The sequence below is a fragment of the Emydura macquarii genome, unplaced genomic scaffold, assembly GCF_026122565.2.
Source record: "Emydura macquarii macquarii isolate MOO-44397 ecotype Brisbane River unplaced genomic scaffold, CSIRO-AGI_Emac_v2 contig_2184, whole genome shotgun sequence".
In the NCBI taxonomy this organism is placed as follows: Eukaryota; Metazoa; Chordata; order Testudines; family Chelidae; genus Emydura; species Emydura macquarii.
In genome coordinates, this window is record NW_027132321.1 from 1,904,484 (window position 1) to 1,922,790 (window position 18,307).

Sequence of the window (18,307 nt, forward strand, 5' to 3'; positions counted from 1 at the left end):
CCCAGTTACAGGGATGTCTCATGCTATGAAAGTATGCGAGAAGATTATTGAAAAGCAGTCATGTGGAACTCTTGAAACTTTGAAGGGTCAGTATGGATTTATGCTGAAAAGGAGTACATTTGATGCCCTGTTTGCTCTACAAACCCTCATGGAGAAGTTCAGAGCAGAGATGGCAACTAGGCATGGATTTGTGGGCATGGCGAAGGTATAAGATTGTGTATCAAGAGAATGAGTTTGGTGGCATTTGCAATGGAAAGCTGTGTTGGAAGGATAGGTCCATCTTATCCAGGACACGCATGATGAAAGCGTGACCACTGTGGTCAAAATCAACCAGGGCTACAGCAGAGAATTTCCAGTAAAGTCTGCCTGCACCAGGGGTTAGCTTTAAGACCTTTTTGGCTTGTTGCTGTTTTAAGATGTGATAAGTCAAACACACAAAGCAAGCCACTTTGGAATATGCTATTTGATGATGGCTTAGTGATGTGTGCGGAGGCTTGGGGGACCCTGCAAAACCAACTTGGAACAGTGGCAACAGAATTTTGAGCAGGCGGTACTTAGAGTGAACGTTCGGTAAGACCGAGGCTTTGCTATCTGAGGGAGGAGGACTCACCATAGAGGATGTGACGGGCAGAGAGCTTGGAGTGAAGGCATTTAAATACCTACGATGAATGGTGGTCTCTGGAGTGATGACAGGCTTTGTACCAAAGCTGCTTGGTGCAGAGGGTGGGAGCTGACCCAGTTTTCTGTGATAAGATGCCCATAAAGTTAAAAGGTTTTGTGTGTGTAAAATAGTACTTTGACCCACCTTAATGTACAAAACAGACATGTGGCCAGCTATGAGGAAAAGAAATCGGGATACTCCACCATGCAAATGAAGATGTTGAGATGGTCAAATGGTTGGACACATTGTGATAGGCCCCTCTCCACCTCATTTTGTTTCCTAATGCAGGTTGCCCCAGTTGAAAATTAGTTGAGGGGAGGCTAGGCTACGTTGGTATGGACATGTCCAACAGCGACCTGAGAGTTACACTGGTAGGATGACCCTTGCAATGATGATTGGCCTTCCCTTTGGTCATCTTCAGTCCAGACCTATAGAGAGACCAACTTCCGTGAGAGCCTGGCATACATTCACAAGTTTTGGAAGAAGACAAACCACTGAGCCTGAATATTGAAGTGGCAAGGAAGAAAGTGGACATGGGGGGGTGGGGGGGTGGGTTACAGTATATTCTATTAATGGAGATGTGGGACTTCTAAAGGAAGACGCTGTTCCAAAAAAGACAAAGATTCTCTACTTGAGACAGTCTGGCCCTCTTTTGCTGTGTGAACTCTAGCAGCAAATTCACTTCAGTTACGTGGCACAGATGCCTCTTACACCAACCTGTTAGCTTATTCTTACAGCAGGCCTTTGGCTTAGCTGTAGCCTCTTTCCTTTATTACCAAACACAAATGATTGGACTCAGTCCAGGAATAAATGAAATTCTGTAAACTGTTTGCAGGAAGTCCGGCTAGGATTAATCTTCTGCCTTGAACTCTATGAATCTACTGAAAAACCTTCTCATATAACACTAAACTAGTCAAACCCGGGGGGGGGGGACCCCTATCATTCTGGTGAAAATTTCATCCTTTGTTTTGTCCTAATTTGAAATGTGTATGTTGAAATTCCAAAATGTTTCAAGGAGCTCAATAGGTGTTAGAGAATAATTTGGACCTTTTGTTGAAATTACAAATGTAGATTAAAATGAGGTAATTATCCATGTTGAAACTTTATATTTTTTTTTTTTACCGTCTCTACTAACCAAGAGTGACGCAGAAGGAAGTTCACTCTGGTTTTTGAACCAGCCACAGTAAAGCTCAAGAAGACTCCGAAATTAAGAGCTCGGCCTTACTCTTTGAAGAGACAGACTCACTGAAGTGCAAGCCTAGGCACAGGTACAGAACCAGGCATCACAGGTAGAACTAGCTGGTGGGGATGAATGCATGCAGGTGGAGGGAAGAATGGCACGAGGGGCAAGACTTTCAAAAGAACTCAGCGTGTTGGATGCTGAGTTTTCTGAGAATTCAGCCACCTGTATCACAATGAAGATTGCTGGGGCCAAGCATTGAATTCCATGTTGGAATTGCAACGTTCCAGAAACTCAAATGAAACAATCCTTGAAAAAGGAAAAAAGATTCAAGAAAGAAATGAGTTCTAAGTAGCAAAAACAGAGCTTCCTGCCCCATAGCGATGGATCAGGCCAGGATGATGGCAATATCTTGGGAGAGACGTGGATGATGAGGTTGAAGACAATTGTTACAAGGACCCACACTATTGTCTTATTCCTTTTTTGTGCATAATCTCCCCAAGTTTTATGGGTCAGACATAGCTTGTTCATCAACTCTAGACCTATGGGGCAGAGAAGGTGTAGTTAAGGTCTTCAAAGGGCAACCTTGTTGCAGCTCCTGCAAAGTGTAGCATAGATGTAGCGTGAGCGGCATCTGTTTTTAGTGCCTTACCCAATGGAGGATGTTGGCCTATTACTTCTATCGGCCAAGGAAGTTGTTCCTTAGCTCAGTGGTAAAGGTCTCTGCCAGGGTGCTGAAAGTGGTAGGCTGCTACATCAGTGTTTCTCAACCAGGGGTACGTGTACCCCTGGGATACGCAGAGGTCTTCCAGGGGGTACATCAACTCATTTAGATATTTGCCTAGTTTTACAACAGGCTGCATAAAAAGCACTAGTGAAGTCAGTACCAACTAAAATTCATACAGACTGACTTGTTTATGTTGCTTTATATACTGTACACTGAAATATAAGTGCAGCATTTATATTCTACTTGATTTATTTTATAATTAAATGGTAAAAATGAGAAAGTGAGCAATTGTTCAGCAATGGTGTGCTGTGACACTTCTGTATTTTTATGTCTGAATTGGTAATAGTCTTTTTAAGTGAGGTGAAACGTGGGGTATGCAAGACAAATCAGACTCCTGAAAGGGGTACAGTGATCTGGAAAGGTGGAGAACCACTGTTACACCACTCGGGAGCCTTTCTCTAGCCACTTGCGCCCAGCTCTGACACAGCCAGTGGCACGAAGGGAGCCAATGTTTTTAGCAGGTTGGCTGCCACAGCTTGGAAATTCCAAGAGCACTTGCTCTCTTCTTCGCCCACTTTTCAGGACATCAGCCTTGTGGCCTGAAGTCCTTTCTTACCCTTCTGAACTCTCAGGCTGAGTAAAATGGGTGCGGTTCTGTTCCAAGTGATACACAGCTGACCCTGGGAGTGGCTGGGAAAGTGATTAGTCTCTTCACCCCTGATAATTCAGAGATTTTTGTGTCCAACAACATGGAAATAATGTGATAGACTCAGATCAAGAAGAGGAACTGGAGAGCTTAACCTTTGCCCTATGAGCTGTTAGACCAGCATCATATGGCTAAAAAGCCAAATGTCAGACACATGATGCTCGGCCTGTGGTGTTTTTTCCTTTTTGGCTCCCTGGGCGTTTACTAGGCAGAGAAAACACCATCAAACCTTCCTATAGCTGGGCTTTAAAACCTTTGTCCATGTGCTAAATATTGGATTGTCTCAGTTCCTGCAGACGTGATTCATAGCACTTACTGTGTGGGCCTGAAAAACAGGCTGGGGTGCACCAGCTGGAATCAGCATGTTATTTATTCTTGTTGTTACTTACTATTCATATTCTGGTAGTCTCTCTCGCTGAGCTCAGGGCCCCATTCTAGTGGGTAGGGCATTGGACTGGGAATCAGGAGAGCTGGGACCTATTCCTAGTTCTACGACTGACCTGGGCAAGTAGTTTCCCTATTCTGGGCCTTCGGTTCACCTAACCCCTTTGGGTTGTTTAGACTGTAAACTGTTTGAGGCAGATGCTGTCCCTTCCTATAGATACGTGTAGCACCTGCCCCTGTGAGGCCCTGATCTCATCTGGCAACTTTCCTCAGCTCTGCTTTGCCCTAATGGGTGTCAAGTGATTTATGTGTGGGTGGCAAATGAGTGTGGTGAAGATGATTTTATGCTGATGACCACTTGCCCCTCTATCTAGCGATTACGATATATTCCCCTGTTGCTCTCTTGTAGTTGCATAGCACCCAACAACATGGTTCCCAAAGTGCTGGTTAGAAATCGATGGTCCAAATTGGATGCAAGAAGATTTACTTTGGGAAATGCTGCACCCACCTCTGGGGTGATTATATATAAATATGGAAGCTGTTAGGACTCCAGTGCTAACAACCCCTTCTCGTGTTACAGCTGTCATGAAACCTTGAAGGACCCCCTAGATTTTGCCTGATCATGTATATGAATATTGGTGGGGGGGGAGGGGAGAGAAATCTCGACGAATATTTGGGATTACAGTGGTTTTGTGCAGCTCTGGCCATGTCCTGTCGTCTGTTGTTCTTGTCAAATACCATACATAGTGCAAGGGGATAAGGATTTAACCAAAATGGGCTCTGATCTTGCCTCACTGGACTTAATGCTTTGGCAGAGTTGCCATCCTAGGACCTGGATTCAGCTGGGTGCGGAGGGGTCACAACTGAATCAGCTAGACAAGCACTTTGTTCCTGAGGCAGAAGATGAGGCTTGTCTGCACCAGTGACGGATGCTGCTGAGCTGGGAGCTGACTGAAATTGTCAGGGTTGATGTGAAAGGAAATACTTAAATGCTGAAGGTGCCTGTGTCGGTTAGAGCTTTGGCTCGGTGTCCCTGTGTGTCTGACCTGGCCCTTCGAAGGTCGCAGGCTGCGTTGCAGACGTGTGTAATTCGCTCTTGGCCAGCCAGGTGGGGTGTTGTGCCGGGTCTTAGGTGAACACGGCTGCCTCTTCCAAACAGCTCAGCTGACTTGTGCAAGGGAGAGTGCCACAGTCTTAACCATCAATCCACAGATCATGGAATTCAGTGTGGCTTTGCTTTTATCCCCGGCTGCTTGCTTCTCTTCTCTGGCCAGTCTCTTCCCCGAGTGCTAGGGGGCTGGGCTTACACACCTGTCACACCAGAAGGCATGAAGGCAGCCGCAAGCCATCTATTATATGGCACCAACCTCTTGTATTCTCTAGGGCTGATGGAAGCTTTGGGTTTGATCCCCTCTTAGGGCTTTGTCAGCCTCCCTTTATTATGCTGCCTGGCTGCACCCCATGCTGGCTGGCTCTTCGGCAGAGAGAACAGCTCAAAGCATTGGAGGGGTTAGGAGCACAATGCCTTTCTTCTCTCACTCCTTTCCCTCCCCACGTAATATGCATATAATCAAACCATGTCCAGTATTAAACAGCCCAGACAAGGTGAGGTATAGTACACAAAGAGGGAACTAATTAGAAGTCCTGTTCTGCAAGGCAATAAATACAAGTGGTGCACAATACAAATAGGGGGTGAGGGAGGGTTTTGTAGCTGCAGGGTGAGTGGGAATGTGTTGCTAAATGAGCTACAGAACTAGATGACCTACCTTTCTGAGTTACAGCAAAGCCATTGCCCCTGACAGGTTCTGGTAAGGGGAAAATGTAAGATGTATAACCCTGGGCACTTCAGGCCAATGGAGCCATCCATGTAAGTAAGTAGGTGGGAGGGAGGGGGGTTCAAAGTTCTTATCAGGTGAAAACTGACTCCATGCCTGGGACCTTGCCACCTTAGTTCTTAAGGACAAGTCCCCTAGAATTTAATAATCTTTCTATAGGTTTTTTGATAATCGTCTCTAACAGAATACAGGATTTTATCCCTATGCTAGAACTGTGGAGGCTGGTTTCCAAAGAACCTGCGGGACGGGCATCATTCTCTGTTCAACCCTGCACTTCTAGAGTCATTTTGCTAGTGTCCTGTTCAGTTCCTCTCGAACGCCAAGTGCCAGGAGAGGCGGGAATGGGACAGAATTTAACTGCTAATTGTTTCCACTGATAGCACCCAGCAGTTATCACCCAGCAGCTCTTCACTGCTATATAAAAAGTACAGGAACCTCTGCCTAGTTCTCAGGAGCCAAGTCTGTACAGCAGAGACTCTTTACAACTGGCCCACGCTGCGCCCACATTATACCTGTACAGGGGCTGCCATGGAGATGCTAGCACCACTTATAGCACTGATTTCATTTTATGAATCCAGTCTCCATCCATTCCCGGGTTTTGTATGTCCAAGGTTCACCGCTTGTTCGTGCTGAGATGCCTTGAGGACTTCATAGCGAGGTGGTCTCTTCTCCCTTCCCCCCTTGATCAGGTTTTTCTTTCCTGGGGAGGGAGGGAAGGTGAATGCAGAACGTTGGCCAAAAGAGCCCCACCCCTAGCGCCTCCCTCCCTCCCCCGAGACTAGCTTCCCCTTCTAAACCCTAAGGTTGCTGAGCAAAGCTCTGGATCCTAAGACTAGAGTAACTTTCCCACATGCCTTCAGACAAGTCCTCTAGCATCCTAGACAGCAGTAGGCTCCTCACACTTTTGTTACATGATGTTAATATCTAGCTGTTTTCAACTTGCTCTGTAACAGTTTTTTTTGTTTTGTTTTGCTTGATATGAGCAACTCCGTGATCACTCAGTCCTCTGTGAAGTGGCAGCTCTGGGATAGGTTGTTTCCACTAAAAGATCCCCCTCCCCCCGGCATCCGAAACGTACACAGAGGAGTGGTTTTATCCAGCAGGTCAACAACTTTTAACTTTCAACATTCTTAATCCAAGCAGCTTTCCCAGAAAGTTCAGAGTGGTTTTTGGTCAGTTGAGAACCATTAAAGCCTCCACTTAAATCCAGCTTTTAGAGAGAGTTTAATGTGGCTGGACAATAAACTATTACTCATCCGACATTAGTCAATTCATCTTTCGCCAGCCCAGACCAACTCTGCAGCACCCTGGGCTAAAAGGAGCACTGGTTCTCTGGGGTGCTCACTGTAGAACCCCTTGTGTGAAATTGTGGGTGATGCTTTTACATCTGAAAACGTCTTTAAATGTAACACTTTGTAGAACGACAGTTTGGGATAGGTGAAAGAGAAATGAGCACCAGGCCCATGGCCTTATTTACAGTTGAGCAATGGGCCTGTAGTTTTCCCCTTACCTTGCTGTACGGAGCTTGCTGTTGAATGTATCAAAACAGCAGTCTGAAAGTGACCGCCTGCCTCCTTTGAATTATGTGGTCCTAGGGCCCAGGGCTGCGGTGCAGTCTAATGACTTAAAATGTGACTCTCCTCCGGAGCAGCATGCCGAGGTACGGTAGACGGAAGAAATGAACTATACAACAGGTTTTTCTAACATGCTGCTCTCGCCCTCATATGCCCTTTATGAAAAGCCCTCTAGAACTTAATGAAAAATGATAACCTTTTGACAGGCCCCTGAGTTCTGTAGGCTGCTTCCAACTGCTGGTGGAAAGGAAGGGAAGAGAAATTCCTTTAAGTTCCATCTTTATTACAGTCTCTAGCTCTGACATACATCTCCTTTGCAGCTCCTGCACTGGCTTCCTCCTTTCTCCTAAACCTGTTGTTCTTTTCCCATTTACAATGCAAAACTCTCTCTTCTCCTGCTACTCCTTCTGTTTCATCCAACCTCATCTCCTGGCTCACCTCTCTCTATCTTCTCGCTTCACAGCTCCAGCCATGCTGTCCTTTAGGCTTGCAAGAGATGCCTAGTCCCTGTGCACTCAAAACCTCCCTTCTTCTGAGCATCTGTCTATCCTAGGCTTTCCTATTTCCCCTTTAACATTACATTTGCCTTGGTGCTATGACATGTATTGCAGTAGCACACAGCAGCCCAGCCCTTGGTTGCTAGGTATTACACAAACACAATCAGAGGGGGTCTGCCCTGAAAAACTTTAAAAGTGAAATATAAAATGGGGGGGTGGGGCGAGGGGGGAGGAGGATGTGCCCAACAGATGAGCCGCATGATTAGCAGCGCCCTCAGTGCATGAGTTCCTACCAACTGAAATCAAATTGCAAGTGGGCCACGGTCAGGGGTTTATTCTTGATGTTGGTTTAATATCTTTGTTTTCAGTGCCTACAGCACTCTGGGAACAATAGATCATTATCAATAAAGGAGTAGGAGGAAGGTCAACACACGAGGGGGAAAATCATTTTTAAAAAACTTGCTATTTTGTAACTTCATCTTTAAAAAAACAAGTAACTTTCCCCTATCAGAGCATTCTCATCATGCAATGGCTCTTAAGAACATTATAAACAATTGTGTCAGTTTATAAGGCTCAAGAGAGGGCCTGTGGCTCATACACCCTTCCTGTGCAAAGCATATTCTTCTCATCAGTCAGTTATGAAACAAGAGGTGACGGCCTGCTAGAGAGCCCTGCTTTATTCAGAAGAGCTTCTCCGCCTCCACTGACAGGTTTTCCCACTACAGCTGGACTGTGGAGCAAAGAGGCGTGGAGGATTTTGCTCAGCTGTCGATGTTTCGGATCTCTGCATCAGTTCCCTAGAACGCTTTTTGCAACTAGTTGTTTTTAAACAAGCCCACCCTAGACTGTCCAGTTTTACTGACCGCCACCTGTACCAGCGGGCAGCTACTGATTTGGGAACCATTAGCTAACCTTGCAGACTTAGTATGAGTCCAAACCTAGAAGCCCCAGCTTGAGGTCAGTTCCCATTGCTATCAATGCTCAGCACCTACTTGCCCACTCCTGGCAGGCTGCTGCCCACCCTGGGATGGCTAATACAGCCGGTGCAAGGAGCTAGAAATCATTGGCTGGTGAGGTGTGCATGAAAAAATGGATTGTTTTGTTTGGGTTTTTTTAAGGGACCAGTGCCTGTGAGGAGGAGGAAGTGTCACTAGAGAGTTAATATTTCACCCTCGGGTTTACTTGGTTTATGCCTACCCCGTCCCGCCTGCAGCCCTGGGAGAGCTCCCGCCTGCCTAGATGCTCTCCAAGCTGTTGTGTTTGGCCCCCACCTCCCTGGGCTTTTTGTACTCTTTAAGCCTGCTGCGTCTGAGCGGACTGCAGGCAGTGTGCCCGGCTGGGGTCTAGGCACACGCTTGGGGTACAGATCCTCTGTGTGGTACCTCTCCTGAGAGAGGTGACCCTGCGGCCCAGCTCCTGCCCCCACTGCTGTCTTCTTAGACTTAAACACACCATCTCCCACAGCTCCAGCCCTCTGCGCGCTCTGGGTTGGCAGTTTAACTCTTCACGGCCACGTGATAACGAAAGCTGACAGGCAGACAGGGCCTGGGATTCTAAACACCTCTGCTCTTCAGTTAGGTCTGGACAGAATAAACACACGTGCCTGCATTTCCTTGCTGCCGTTTTCTCACCACCGGGGAGGTTTCTCTGGGCTTGGGCAGTGTACCCTAGGGTGCCCAGGATCTTCCCCTGGCAACTCATGGCTTCTCTTCAGCATCATGGAGTCTTGCTTGCTCTGATTGGCTGGTTCTACAATTAAACTCGATTTCTGTGCTATGAAGGCATGCCCTTCTCTTTCCCTCTCCTGCCCAAAGCTGCCTGTGTCCTGCAGTGTGGGTTGCTGGAGTTTATATGTCCCCCTTGCCCCACCCCACCCATATCTGGTTTTCTTCATTCTGCTGGTGATTTTCTACTCCCCCTGTGCACCAGCCCCCCATAGAGGAACTTGGTTTCCTCCCTTGGGGCAACCTCTACCTTACCCGTTCAGTCAAAGCACAGTTTTCAAGGTTAATGACTCTCTGTTGGCCCTGGGCTGGTGAATACATGTTACAGCTCCCATCAGCAAATGGATTCCACATCCAGGCAGAGGCATTTCTTGGAACAACAATACTATAATAACTTTGTAACATCAACCAGAATTTATACTCTGTACATAGAGTTCCCCTATCCTCACAACAATCTGCTCCCCCTTTTCTGTAGTACTTCCCTCTCCACTAATGTCCGTCCTGACATGCTAGAACCGTCTCTGGATGAGAGAGTGGAATTATTGGCCTCTATAGGTTAGAGCCAGTTTTGAGGGTGCTTTTCGTGAAGGTGGCGTTTGTTCCTGAGGGGTGGAGATGTGGCTACTACCTAATTTCACAGAGGTAACTGAGCAGGCCCTATTGACTGGCCTGGACAGATTGGCCCATGTGACCTAGAGGTAAAAGCTAGGTTCTACGTCCCAGGGTTCAGAGCCATTTACAGAGCTGGGCTGGTTTAGATATAGCATGGCTCCTGCTAAAAAAAACACTTCTAATTTGAAAATAAAATGAGAAATCATGAGCGAAATAGATTTTAGTGTGGAGTGAGAGCCTGCAGATAAGCCAGATTCTACTGTTCTACCCCTGTAAATCTAGCGTAACCTGAGCGGCATCACAGTAGATTTATGCTAATGTAACTGAAAGTAGGAGCTGGCTGCCTGTAGGACTCCAACACAATGAGCTCTAACTGTGGAGATGGTGCTTGTTGTCGGACACAAAGGAAGCTGAACTTAGCTGTATGTGCATGTGCTGGATTTTGTTACAAGAGCCATAAAACATTGACAGGAGGAGCCCTTGCTTCACAAAATACACGTGAGCCCCGTTCAGAGCAGGATTCTCTTTGGGATGGTTGAAATCTGAACTGGAATGTTACCAGTATCTTACAGCCACGTTCCCAGTGCTATGAACTCACTGGGTGCCCTGTTCTGCAGGATAAAACAGAAGGAACCAGACCTGCAGGGGATATCCCCGTTGAGCAACCTCGGCTGGGAATGCCACCCTGACTAGGACCAGCTCATTTGTTGCAGCTTGGAATTCTCCAGGGAACAGCAGCCAGCAACTCGATATTCTCTCTCTAATCTGTTCCTCTTGTTCTGGTTCTAGCTCCTTCACGTGACAGTCTGTAAATCAACTCCTAGGCCCCATTGCCTGGCTCTGTGCAGCCGGCCAAGTAAGCCAAGAACTGCTTAGAAAAATAAAAAGATGATTGGAGAAAACATCAGTTTACAAATTGCTGCTCTTTCATCCCCACTGAATTGTGGTGCACATTCAATTGCGGCTCCCTAAACAGACACCCAGTTGTATTCTCATTCTCCCACCAGCTCCACCAGAACATCACCACGTAGGGACACAAGCTGGCTTTTAGATCCCCAGCTCCGAAGTGCTGAGGAAAGATGACCTTGCGGCTGATTCGCAGGACAGGGGCTCAGGAGATCTGGGTTTGATCTCTGGCCCTGCCGCAGACTCTCTTGCCTTGGGTAAGTCACTTTGGCCTGATGGTCAAAGGCATTTAGGTACCTAATTCCCATTGAAATCAGTCCTAAATACTTTTGAGGGTCTGACTTAACCTCTCTTTGCCTCAGTTTCCCCTCTGTAAAATGTATTTATTAAAAATGCTGATAATGCTACTTTCCTACCTCACAGATAAATACATAAATAGCCATCAGCCAGAATAGAAAATCATTCTTCTTCTCTGGAATAGCTATTGCTGGGGTGGCTCCTTTTTGGTATTTGCCTCAGCTGAGAGGAATGCAAAAAATTCTGCTCTCAACTATATTGGTGTAAATAGAGAATAATTTCATTGGGTCAGAATGACCTGAAACTGGTGCACAGGAGAACGGTGTGTGGGCCCTGTGATAGCCATTTTACAGATGTAAAACGGAGGTTCAAGAGGTTAAATGAGAGACCCCAGGTGACCCCATGAGCCACAGGCAGAACCCAGGAGTCCTGATTCTCTGTGTCATGGTTTAAGTGCTAAACATTGTCTTCCCATCTTCATTCATATTTCATGAGGCAATGGATGATTCTGTTTCCTAACAGGCCTGCTGTACAGTGTATAAAACTGCTTTATGCTGCACGTCCAAGACTGCTGGGAACACACGATAACTGAATTATTTGGCCTTTCCCTTGCCTTTTACAGGCCTTTACCTGACAGATGGAGCATGCATGACACACCCTTTAATTCTGTTACACATAGTGCCAGGAGATTTATAAGCCCAGTACGTGACGGACAGATAAGGAACTCCCACAGAGCGAGAGTGCAGAGCATGGGAACCAGGAATCTGGATGTCTGGCCTTGATTCAAAGAATTTGGAGCCCCTCTCGTTCAAGCAGGGTCCAGCAGAAAGGGTGCCAAACCAAACGAACACTGTACGAATGTCCATTGAGAGAGGGTAGGGTAAGAGGGGTCTTTAAAATCCAATCGTAAGTCCTACGTCCCGTCCTGCCATTTATGACATGCACGTGCACATGCACGGTGGTGATGAGACGTTTTTGCAAGTCAATGAAATGGAAAAGGACGGCCCTTAGCTAAGAGGAGCGGTTACTTGGAATAAATTGAGAGCAATAAAAGGGATCTTTCCACTCACTGTGTTGAATCACAACTAGACGTTTGGACAATAAAATTTGGGCAAATTTGGACAATGGACCAGAAATCTTCATTTTTTGTAATTTTCAGTTTTTCTTTTATTGTTTCAAATAATGGCTTCCCTCTGTCCTCATGACTGGAAAAATATCTTGTTCAGGTTTTCATTTTCTAATCCACAGCATCTGTGTCTAGTTTATTTGCTCCAGCACTTTGTCATTCTTATTTATTTTTGGAATGTTTACGCATGTACACCCTTTTCTCAACAAACGTGGTTAACATTCCCACGGGGTAAACGAGTGGCTGAAACCAGAAACGATCCCGGAGAGCCCGATTACTAGGTTGGATGGGGAAAAAAGACAATGGTATCCTTCAGTGGGGACCACTCTGACTGCACCCGTCTAATTTTAATTTGTGTGTCACCTCAGAGGGGGGGAAGATTTCTGAGAGTCGAGGGATCTTTAATCGAGCAGACAAAGGCGGAATGAGTGCCAATAGCTGAAAGCAGAAGCTACACAAGTTCAAATTGTTAAAGTCTTGCACATGATTTCCACTGGAATAGCTCAGCATGCATTCTACCTTATCTGAAGTCTTTAAATCAAGACTGGATGTCTTTCAAGAAGATGCACTGCACCTTATCCCTGAAGTATCACAGTGCTAGAATCCCTGCGTGAAATGCTATAGCCACTGTCATGCGAAAGAGCAGACGAGATCATCATAATGGTCCCTTCCTGGCCTTACAATCTGAGTGAAATCTTGGCCTCATGGTGGTCATTGGCAAAACTACCATTAATGGGAAGGGAGCCAGGATTTCACAATGTGGAGCATTAAGAAAGAGAGCTGGGGACTGATTTGCATTTACTCTGCCACTTCACTCCACCCTGGCAGTGTGTAGGGTGCTAAAATGGGGTAAGCATGATCTTGTTCACCACACAAACAAGCCTTTGCCCGACCTGCTGGGTGTCGTCGACAGCTAGGTTCCATTGGTTATTTGCTGCTTAGGAAGTATATTGTCCATGAAGTCTTAAGAACCCTTAGCCTCTTCCCGTGGAAAAACCCTCCTCTTCCTTTGTCTGACTGAGCACGTCATACGCTGGAGACACTTTGACCACCGTTATCTAAGCTGAGTGGAGGGGTGCTCGCACAGGATTCGTCTGTGAGGGAGACAATAGTGGGTGAAGCATGTCTGACTCACTCTGTTACCTGTAGCTGTCCCGTTCTCTCTGGGCAAAATGCCCCTCCGTGCAGAAAGCCAGCCCGATATCTCTGCATCACCGAAGTGCAGCAAACAGGCTTTGAGTGGCACATAGCACTAATAGTGTCCTGTACAGGGGTGTTACTGTATTTTTCTTCCTCCGAGGGCAAGTTAGCGTCCCTTGATTCGGCCTCCAGCCAATGCCACATTTTCCTAACCTGCTCCCGTCTCCTACACTGCTTTCTTCCCTGCGCCTCTCCAGCCATCACATCACTGAGAGTCACATGGCCCTCCTCCGGCCCATGTTGAATTCAGTGGCAAAGCTCCCTTTGACTTCAGTGCAGCCGGATCCCAGACCTGGGCAGGAGAGCGGGTCGGAAAATGGGGTTTATTCAATGGAAGGTTTTGGCCTTTCTGTGGAAAGGTCCCAAATTGAAAGATTTTAGCCAAAACTGATTTTTGACTTACTGCCATCGTGTTTGCTCGGATGCCTCTCTCCCCATTCTTCTCTGTGGGCCGGACACATCTCCTGTGATGTATCGCAGTGTCCCCTCTTGCTGAACATCTGTGCTGCCTCATGGGAGAGGTAGTCTGCTCCATTGAGAAGGAGGAATGAGGCAGCTGAACTAGCGCTTTTTTGTTTGTCAAAAACCCAGTTTTTGGTTTAAAAAAAAAAGCGTAGACAGAAAACTTCCCACCAGCACCATTGCAAATGGCAGAGAACAGAAGTGGAATCTCAGCCGGTAGTTCAACCCCGCAGCATTGCTGCGTGAACAGAGCTGTGGAGCAGGTCAATCTTATTTCAAATGACCTTGAAACAGTCACATTGGTTCGATGCCTGTTGCTAAGCCCAGCTCTCCTCCTCCACCCCATCCGCTTGTAATGATTAATTTATACCTTCTCGAGCATCCAGCTCATCCTGCTGCTCACCTTGCCTGCTGCATGTCTTCCCAAATCGTATTTAATGTTGGACTACACACTACAGGTTGATGCATAAAAGTTATCAGCGCTAGCAAAGCAGCTCTAACATCTCCACACTGAACTGCTTGTTGCTAGAAGGAAATAACACAGGTTGGTTCATGTTATGCAAAACTGTGTGTTTTTAAAAGCCTGCTTGATGGAGAACAAATGCCACATTAGCTTCCGCCATGCTGCCTTACAAACCAGCCCCAGAACACTAGTATGTGTTAGCACTAATCATGACTGACATTACGAGAACCAGATGATAGCATAGCCAGGAATGCATTCGCCCAGATAAACACATTCATCTGTTTTAGTGCTCTGCGGGCCCAGAGATGAGCAAGGACGAACAGACAACAGTGAGAACTCACACTGCCCTGGGGCAAACTCAAGGAGGGTAGAGAGGAGACAGATGGTAGCATGCGCCTGTAACGTCACAGCTAACTTATTCTGCACTGTGCAGCCAAACTACTTGAGGGAGGAAGAAGAGCAGCAAACCATGGGCTCTTTACGTTGCCATTTGACTTTGTAGGCATGATTAATAATTAGGCAAGTGTTTCCAAACAGCCTTGCTTAACCCAGGCAGAAAGCCCATTGAGGTGCTGAAGAGGAATCTGACTCTTGGGCCATAGAGTATCTTTTCAAAGCAATAAGCAAAGGGGAAACTATTTGTGCTGAAGACGTACCCTTAGGCTTTTCCTGAAAGCGCTAAAGTCTCTGGCTGCCAATGGCATGTGGTAGTGGTAATGAGGAGCCAAAGTTCTCATGATACTTCATATCGAAGGCATGCGGTATTCCAATTTCCACCCACTTAACTTGACAAAAACAAAATGTGAGCTTTGAGTTGTCTTGTATGGCCCTGGAAGCCATTAACTGCTCCCAGACATCCAGTGCAGCCCTCCGAGGGAACAGAGATGTCTACAGCATGGAGCAATCCCCTGGCCTGAATGCACAGGCCTGCTGTCAACAGCAACAATTTATCCTTAACGTTCTCATTAAACGTAGGGGCTCAAAGCATGCGTCTCTGTGCTCCTCCCTTCCTTCATCCTCCGCCCCTGATCCCTCTGCTCACAGCTCATGCTCAGCTGCTCCCAATGCATCCCCACAGCGCTCTCCCCACATCCCAATGTTCCCGGCACCGCCCTCGCCTCTTTGCCATCCCTCCTGCAAACACACATCTTCCACGGGGCCTGACCTTCCGCACCCAGAAAGAGCTGTGCACCTGTGGGGGGCTCTCTGGGGTATATTTAAATAAGCCCCAAGGTCTCTGCCGTCAGGGATCTTCATGTCACCCAGCACTGCGTGTCTGTGTGGGGCTGCCTGCCTGTTTAAAATGGGGCAGGGAGTTGTGCACACAGGATGCAAATACCAAGGAGCGTCCATGCATTTCTTCACTTGCCAGCTGGCTCAGGCACTGGAGCTAATGGGGGGAAGCCTGTAGTCCTTCGAGTGCCGCTCACACACTGAACGTGGGGTACATTTTCTGTCCTCACCCAACGTTTCTCGTGTCTGGAGTGGCAATTCTAGAGCCCCCGGGGATGAGGGCGGATGGCCGGAAGGACAGAGCTTGACGGGGATGTCCTTGAGTCACCCTGGTGACTGCTGCCATGTGCAGCTTTTGTTTTTCAGCGGCAGAGGGAGGAGAGGTTTAGATGCGTCCCCCTTGCTGCTCACTGAATCGCCTCAAGGCATCCTCCGTCTGTCAGCAATTGCAGTTGGGCGTTCCCCCTAAAGACCTACACCCTGGGTATTGCCGCCTTCTTTGCTGTGGGTGTTCACGTGAGGGCAGTGAGGCGCACAAGGGGTTAAACACCATGCTTCCAGAAGCAGCCTTTCATTTGGGTTGTCTCAGTGTGATGTTCTCCACTTGCGATAAGTAGCCAGCGCCGGCTGCAGGTGCTCAGCACCTCTGGAAATCCAGTCTGAGGTGTCTAACGTTGGGCACCCAGATACTGAGGCAGCCAAAATGAGTGGCCAAGATAGGCAACAAGTGGCCCTAAGTGCCCGGCCCAAAGACACAACGTGGATAAACGACAGGCTCAGGAGCAGATCTCACTTCTGCGTTTGCACAGATTGGTTCCTGTCCCAGTGCGGAAACCCGACAGGCTGAAGCACGACACAAAGCAGCTTTCGCTGTCTGTCAGCTCCTTACCTGACATGGATGCTAATGCCAAGCCTTTTTTTTTTTTTACAAACAAATTTATTTCCTGCTTTGACATATACCAGATCCGCCTGAGAAGACACAGCTGCCAAAAGGAGAAATGGCACACGAGGACATACGTCTTAAAGACCTTTAGAAAGGAGGAGCTTGGAATCTGAAACAGTAAACACCATTTCTGAGCGTGGTGAGCAAATGTGGAGCAGGTTGTGTTCTGGAGAGTGTAAAAGGCTTTTTCTTTTTCTTTAAAAAAAAAAAAAAATTAAAATGACAAGTGCTCGTTTGTCCTTGTTTGACCAGATGCTGAGAGCTCTGGGAGTTTTGGACCATAGGTAGGGCGAGCATGTCTATCCCAGAACCAGAGGATGGAGTCTGGGGTCTGCAAATACGTCTCTGAAAAAATGTTTGAAACGTTTTTGACTTATAAAGGCTGGTAGTACTTTTAAACCAAGCTTTGAGCATATATGTGGCTGTGATTAGTACTTCTGCTGCCTCAGTGCCCTCACCTCCTGTTCTCCTGGAACTAGCTTTATCCCATGCAGGGGGAGCCAAGGGAGATTGCCATCTCGCCCGACTGGATATGGATTGTTCTTTGCTTGGAGTAGCCAGGCTGGATTGCCCTGGAGTGGAGATCAGTGAGAGGACGTGAGTGAGGACTGGAGAGGGAGATCACATCAGGCCCCAGGAGAGGGAGGCTGTTGCTGGTCTAGGGAGTGGTGTGGAGGGAAAAGGGCTGGAGCCCTGAATGGCAGAAGAGATGGATTCCAGTTTACTACTGAACAGTGTCTCAAGAGGATGTGTTTGGCACCCCATCGCCCTGTTAACTGTAGACCTGCTCACCCTACTAGAGCGCACAGGCCCAGACGTGCTCTAATTCCAGTGCTTGCTGGTCAAGCTCCCATCCACAGCTCCACTTCCTGCTGTTAGTTGGGACCCGTCCCCTCTGGGGAGGGGGCTTAATCTTAATCTGATGAGGTGCAGGCCTCACAGAGAGAACAGGCACTGCGGAGCATTGGGGGCAAACTCCCCGCTCCTCTCAGAGGGGCCTTGACGCTGTCCAGCTCGGCAGGTGCCGCTCGCAGAAGAGGTGAAACTAAACAGCTCTTTGCAGGTGTGGGCTGCGTGGAAGCTGTCGTGAACGACGCCTGGAACGAAGGGACAAGAGGAGGGTCTGCATCAACATTAGAGAAAGGCAGACACTGGAAAACACGTGGCCTGCGCCTTACTGATTGGGAGGTGAGCTGAAGGGCTGCAAGTGCATCTACCTCTCCTGGGCCTTGCCTCCCTGCACTGACGCAGGAGTTTCCATTCTGTAGCAGGAGCGCCTGCGGTGGGCTTTGTACGCGGCAGGCTAACCAAGAGCCAGGTGGCTGTCTGTCTGCTAGACATGCGAAGAGGCTTCCTTCCCTGCCTCCCGAGTGTTAACTCCCTCCTAGAATTGCTGTGCAAATTATCAGCTGGTGGCATTTGGAAAGTGGTTAAGAGGAAGGACTGGCTTCTTATGTCCAAGTCAATCAGTGTGTCGAGCGGAACACCTGTAACGTATCAAATTACTGGCCTCCGGGTCAAATCCAGTTTCTGCCTTTCTGATTGCATCAGTCTTATGAGTGGTGATCCTGAGCAAGGCCGGGGAGATGGTACAAGGTGGTCACGTTATCAGCCACCCAGCCTTCAAGAGGCAGCAATAGCGAAACACCAGTGAACTGGTCCAGGGCCAAAGAAGCCTAGTTTAAACCCTTTCACTCTTGGTCAAAGTGGATGGGGAGTTGGTTTAAAGGGTTTAAACTTCCAGCTGGAGGTGGGCCCAAACCAGAACCATGGATCT

The 18,307-nt window shown here is 47.7% G+C and overlaps 1 long non-coding RNA gene across 1 annotated transcript in view; it reads left to right on the plus strand.

Moving 5' to 3' along the window:
- The window catches only part of LOC137160293 (uncharacterized), a 42,561-nt gene extending 31,765 nt beyond the window's left edge, over positions 1-10,796 (plus strand). The window contains exon 5 of the long non-coding RNA XR_010921832.1: positions 10,518-10,796. This is a non-coding gene — a long non-coding RNA (uncharacterized lncRNA). The remainder of the gene's footprint in view (positions 1-10,517) is intronic.
- Positions 10,797-18,307: the final 7,511 nt, after the last annotated feature.